General features: G+C 44.4%; 1 protein-coding gene across 5 annotated transcripts in view; it reads right to left on the reverse strand.

Moving 5' to 3' along the window:
* ctnna2 (catenin (cadherin-associated protein), alpha 2) overlaps nucleotides 1-3,693 on the reverse strand; it is a 1,150,825-nt gene extending 1,147,132 nt beyond the window's left edge. For 2 of the 5 annotated variants that reach the window (XM_078407821.1, XM_078407459.1), the window contains exon 1: nucleotides 3,128-3,432. The gene's annotated coding sequence lies outside the window, so the exon portion shown is untranslated. Of the gene's footprint in view, nucleotides 1-2,313; nucleotides 3,095-3,127; nucleotides 3,433-3,584 lie in introns of those variants that run through there. The other 3 variants (XM_078407736.1, XM_078407551.1, XM_078407645.1) reach the window with 3 other exon arrangements.
* Between the last annotated feature and the right edge of the window lie 2,649 nt (nucleotides 3,694-6,342).

Here is a 6,342-nt window from a genome sequence, read left to right on the forward strand (position 1 = left end):
TAGTTAGTCATGGATTCTTTCAGCGAAGAAACAGGCCCTTTGGCCCAACTTGGCCACACCGACCAACATGTCCCATCTACACTTGTCCCACATTTGTCCCATATCCCTCCAAACCTGTCCTATCCATGTACTTAGTTAAATGTTTCTTAAACATTATGATAGTACCTGCCTCAACTACCTCCTCCAGCAGCTCTTCCATACACCCACCACACTTTGTGTGAAAATGGTACCCTTCAGGTTCCTATTAAATCTTTCTCCCCTCACCATAAACCTATGAACGCTGGTTTTCGATTCCCCTGCTCTGGGCAAGAGACTCTTGTGTGTCTACCCGATCTCTTCCTCTCATGATTTAGTACATCACTCCCTATAGCTCAGGCCCTCGAATCCTGGCAACATCCTCATAAATCTTCGTTATGTTTTCTTTAAGTTCTTGAGAAAGCAGAAAATGAAATTCTAAAACAACCTATCAGTAAAAAGGTATTTGACATCTTAGTAGGATTAGAGATGATAAATCCCTGAGAACTAATGAGATGTATCCAAGGTAGCCATGTGAGGCAAAGGAAAGTCATAGAGTCGTACAACATGGAAACAGGCCCTTCGACTCGAGCATGCCAACCAAGATGCCCCATCTAAGCTCGTCCCATTTGCCAACGTTTCGTCCATTCTTATCGACAAACCTATACTGAAGTGTCTTTTAAATGCTGTTTATAGTATCTGCCTCAACTACCTTCTCTGGCAGCTCGGTACGGATACCCACCACCTTTGAGTGGGTATACGGACCGTTGAGTGAAAATGTTGTCCCTCAGGCTCCTATTAAAGCTTCCTCTTCTTATCTTAAACCTCTGCTTCTTGATCCTCCTATCCTGGATAAAAGACTGTGCATTCACCCTATCTATTCTGCTCATGGGTAATCAATCATTTAGGCTCACGCAGATTTTTAATATTCTCTCTGGTAACAGATAAGGAACCATATGACTAGAAGACAATAAAATCCTACCTTTATTGCAGAAGAGCAGCATGGGTAAATTAGTCATTGCAGGTGTGTGTTACTGCAGTGGTGAATGGAACATCTTGGTTGGCATGGACGAATTGTGCCAAGCCGACTAACTCTATTGGTCAGCATGATTCGTGCACGAATACACACACGTTGGTGTATTAGAGAAACACACGGAATCTTGACTGTTGTGTATTGACACCCTTGAGTGGATTTACGGACCGTTTAGTGCAAAAGTTACCCCTCGGGTTCCCATTAAATCTTCCTCCTCTTGTCAAAGGCAGGTAATGAGTTTCTTGGAAAAGCTCGAGACTTTCGGTGTGGTGCAAAAAAAAAAGCGAAAATTTTGTAGTGTATCTTTGATCGATGGTCGACGAGGACTCTGTGGGTTAAAGGGCCTGTTTCCATTCTGTATCTCTAAAAACGAAGTGAATCTTTTAGTAGTTTCATGATGACCATTTTTAAGTCAGTTTCATTACTGGTTCTGAACCAAAGTCTCTGCGCCATTGGTCCAATCTTCTGGATTCTCATCCAATTACACAAACATTACACTGACCCTCAATGTATTGTACAGCATTGTCAAGAAGCTTACACCCTATGTAAATAATAAAGATATTTCTACTGCAGGTGTAACTAATGGTTGCAACTGTTAGATGATCTCTAATCTAGTAGATAAGAAATTTATGGGGGAAAAAAAATTCTTTATACAGAAAACATAACCCAATAGCGCAAGGTGTAATGTAGGTCTATGGTTATAGAATTTAAGAGAAATGGAAATTCAAGCGTTAATGGGGAGGTCAGTTTGTGTGCAAGTCTCTATTTAAATCATTATAAAATGAAATATAAGCATTCAGCCATTGGCTCATATCTGAGTTCTCATCCAAACTACAGATAGAATTACTTCGACGACATTCTGGAAAAGTTATCTTATGTGTTGACAATAATAAATTCAGTATCCAAATTATATGACATTCTACATATTGTTTAACCTGTTTACAAACTGACACTGTGAAATTTACAATGACTAGCCAATAAACAAAACTTGTTTTCTTAAATAAAGTTGCAACCAAATATACAAATCGTGAAAAAGTACAACAGTATTGCAGTTTCACTGGTGCCGACTCAAAAACATTACTGTACAAATTATCCAGTTTAAGAATTCCTGGATCCAGTTGGGAAACGCAACCACTTATCACATTGGAAAAAAATACAATTTCGTCTCTCACTTTTCAACAGAAAAACCTTATTCCGAATACAATATTAAAACGCTTAAATTCAGTGAGAGGAATGAAGCAATTAAAATTAAAAATCACACTTACTTGAAAGGATGAGTGAGAATTAAAACAAAAACAGGAATGTCAAACCCCACCGGAAATTTCCCACAGTGGAAAAAGTCACCAGTAACAGACGAGGAATGAATACAGCAGATTGAGCATCCCCCACAAACCGATATCGTAAGTATCTGCTGGGGGAATGAGAGGCGAGGAGCTGGAAATAACCGGCACGTCTCCTCTGTCAGCTGAGAACGCTGCAATCGAAATAAAAGAAGCAGGCTTTTGCAAAAGATCTTCCTTTGTATATGTCATTATTCCCTCTTAGCAAAATCGCTGCGGCCTGTAATATTCCTGAAGGCCCAGCCAGCATTCACTGAACGAACATCAATTGCACCTTCATTCAAAAAATATATGTAGGTTTTCATATTTTTCATCTCAAACAAAAAAAAATTAGAAAGCATTGTAACCCTGAAATGTCATGCGGCTCAGCAAAGAACGTGCGCCTTGGAGAGGGAGGGGACGAGCTATGGATAAAGCTGACACTTCTCCAACACTGCATCTCAGAAAAAAACCTAATCATGAGTGGTAACGCTTTTTTAAAAAAGAGTTAAATCCATCACTGTATAGTTAATAAATCTTTGCAAAAACAAGCATCATCAAATGCACCTTGTCCAAGAATGCACTTTTTAGGAAATGCACCACCGTTAAATCAGACTTTTTTCTCTGATAATAAAGGCCACGTTTTAGATTTCAATCACTCAGTATATAATATTTTTAAAAAGCTGCAACCATCCAAATGCATGGGCGCACACAAAAGACTGTCAAAAATGATAATTTGCAAATGAATCCCGCTACGCACCTGCCGATTTCTTCTTTTTTTTAGGGGGGCGGGTATGTGTGGTAGGGGTGAGTACAGCAGTTGTGTGTTCCCCTCACTGATTGTTGCCCGAGGTTTGAATCGCTGCTCTCAAGTCTCACTCTCTCTCTCACACACACAGTGTGGCTGTTGGTGTCTATGGTGATTGGTGATGGAGAGAGAGAGGAGGGAGGGAAGGAGGGAGGGAGGGAGGAAGGGTGGTGGCAGCGGTGCTGCTGCTGCTGCTGCTGACAATAATGATGGGAAGCTCGCAGCTGCTGCCTGCTACCGTCTCTCGGCAATCACAAGCGCCACCACAGGACAAGATGTCGCTGTCTATATGTGTGTATATATATATATGTGTGTGTATGGTGTTTTTTTTGTCTTCCTTTCCACTTAAACTCTTTTTTTTCCCTCCCTCCTCCTCCTTTTCCCACACGGTCACCGAATGCGTATTTACGTTGTCAGTCAAGTCTACACCCCACGACACTGATGTCCTCTCCTCTCCTCTCCCCTCCTTGGCCGCCGATGCTCGACAAGCTCCGCCCGCCGACCTGCCCCGCCCCGCCCCGGCGAACTAACAGAGAGCGATCAAAGATAATATCTTTGAGGGCGATTCGCGTTCGTTCGCTGGCTCGAGCCTCCGGCGCGAGTTCTCTCTCTCTTTCTCTCTCCCGCCCGCTCCCCAACGGACTTTCCATTCGATTCACCGCTCGCTCGCTGACTCGAGCCCCCCACCCGCTCCCAACGGACTTTCCATTCAAGTCGCCGCGCGTGAGCGAGAGGAGAGGAGGAGGAGGCGCGCGCTCGATCGATCGCTCGCTCGCTCGCTCTCGGATCTCAACGCGCGCGGGCGGCGCTCGTGCCGGTGGGCGAGCGATGCCCAAGGTCGGATCAGGGCAACAACTAACGTGTGAGGAAGGAACTGCAGATGCCGGTTTTAACACCGAAGACACAAAAAAAACCCGCTGGAGTGACTCGGCAGCATTCACTGGAATTCAGAAGGATGAGAGGGGATCTTACACGTAGAATATAGGTGCAGGAGGAGGCCATTTGGCCCTTCGAGCCAACACCGCCATTCATTGTGATCATGACATGGCTGATCATCTACAATCAGTAACCTGTGCCTGCCTTCTCCCCATATCCCTTGATTCCAAGAGCTCTATCTAACTTTTAAATTCATCCAGTGAATTGGCCTCCACTGTCTTCTGTGGCAGAGAATTCCACAAATTCACAACTCTGGGTGGAAAAGTTTTTTCTCACCTCAGTTTTAAATGGCCTCCCCTTTATTCTTAGACTGTGGCCCCTGGTTCTGGACTCCCCTGGTCGAGACCCTTCTTCTCTCCCAAGATGCTGCCTGACCCGCTGAGTTACTCCAGCATTTTGTCTCCCTTCGATTTAAACCAGCATCTGCAGTTTTTTCCCCTATACTCCAGATGTGGTCTCACCAGGCCCCGATACAAATGTGGAAGGACTTCATTACTCCTATACTCAAATCCTCTTGTTATGAAGGCCAACATGCTATTAGGTTGCTTCACGGCCTGCTGTACCTGCACGCTTACTTTCAGTGACTGGTGTACAAGGAAGGACACCCTGGTCTCATTACACTTCTCCTTTACCTAATCTGACATCATTGTGATAATAATCTGCCTGCTTGTTTTTGCTGCCAAAGTGGACAACCTCACATTTATCTACATTATAATGCATCTGCTATGCATCTGCCCACTCTCAACCTGTCCAAGTCACCATGCAACCTCCGAACATCCTCTTTGCAGTTCACACTGCCACCCAGCTTTGTATCATCATATAGAAACATATAAATTTATTATGGGATTGGACATGCTATATGCAGGAAACATGTTCCCGATGTTGGGGGAGTCCAGAACTCGGAGCCACAGTTTAAGAATAAGGGGTAGGCCATTTAGGACTGAGATAAGGAAAAACTTTTTCACACAGAGTTGTGAATTTGTGGAATTCTCTTCCTCAGAAGGCAGTGGAGGCCAATTCACTGAATGCATTCAAAGAGACTTAGATGGAGCTCTTAGGGCTAGCAGAATCAAGGGATATGGGGAGAAGGCAGGGATGGGGCACTGATTGTGGATGATAGCCATAATCACATTGAATGGCGGTGCTGGCTCGAAGGGCCGAATGGCCTACTCCTGCACCGATTGTCTATGTAGCTCTGAAGAGAAGGAATGGGTGACGTTTTGGGTCGGGTCCGAAGAAGGGTCTCGACCCAAAACATCGCCCATTCCTTCTCTCCACAGATGCTGCCTGTCCCGCTGAGTTACTACAATAGTTTGTGCCTTATCTAAGGTACCTAACAGCTCCTTCCCTCGCCCATTTTGCCCAAGGGCGCTCTAAAAGGGTGTGAAAAGGGTAGACCAATGGATCAGGACTTCTCCACCCGACGATAGACACAAATGCGGGACAGGCAGCATCTCTGGAGAGAAGGAATGGGTGATGTTTCGGGTCGAGTCCTTTCAGACTGAGAGTCAGGGAGAGGGAGACTGTAGATAAGGGTAAGGTGTGAAGACGACAGATCAAAGCAGACAGAAGATGGGTCAGTATGGGTGGGGGAGTTAAAGTGTTTAACTCTCCATCCCTCCCCCACCATAATTCTTTGACTAGTTTCACTTTCCTGATTAATTTTGCTGATTGTATGCTTCGTTGCCACCTTCCCCTCAGCCAACAATGATCCATTCTACATTTCCTTGATCATCGTCTGCATTGATCTGTCATTTCACTCCTTACCCGTTCACATATCTCTTGTCTCCATCTCCCCTGTCTCTCAGTCTGAAGAAGGGTCTTGACCCGGAACGTCCCCATTCCTCCTCTCCAAAGATGCTACCTGTCCCACTGAGTTGCTCCAGCATTTTGTGTCTATCTTCGGCACTCTGAAGGGGCCAGATGGAGAAATCCTGATCCATGTCCCTCCACAGATGTTGCCTAACCTGCTGAGTTACTTTAGTGTTTAAACATTTTTTTGTTATATACTAACATGAGCAGTTCCTTATGTCTCCATTAGTCTTGACATTAGAAGGCATAATGCCCGATTTTTTTTTTAAAGCTGATTTTCAAAAGTGAACTGAAAGGAATTTCAATATGCAGGTAGACTGTGAAAATCAGGTTTGTTCCGGACCCCAAGAAAGGGAGTTTGTAGAGTGCCTCCGAGATGAATTCTTAGAGCAGCCTGTACTGGAGTCTACCAGAGAAAA

The sequence above is a fragment of the Rhinoraja longicauda genome, chromosome 1, assembly GCF_053455715.1.
Source record: "Rhinoraja longicauda isolate Sanriku21f chromosome 1, sRhiLon1.1, whole genome shotgun sequence".
NCBI lineage: Eukaryota > Metazoa > Chordata > Chondrichthyes > Rajiformes > Arhynchobatidae > Rhinoraja > Rhinoraja longicauda.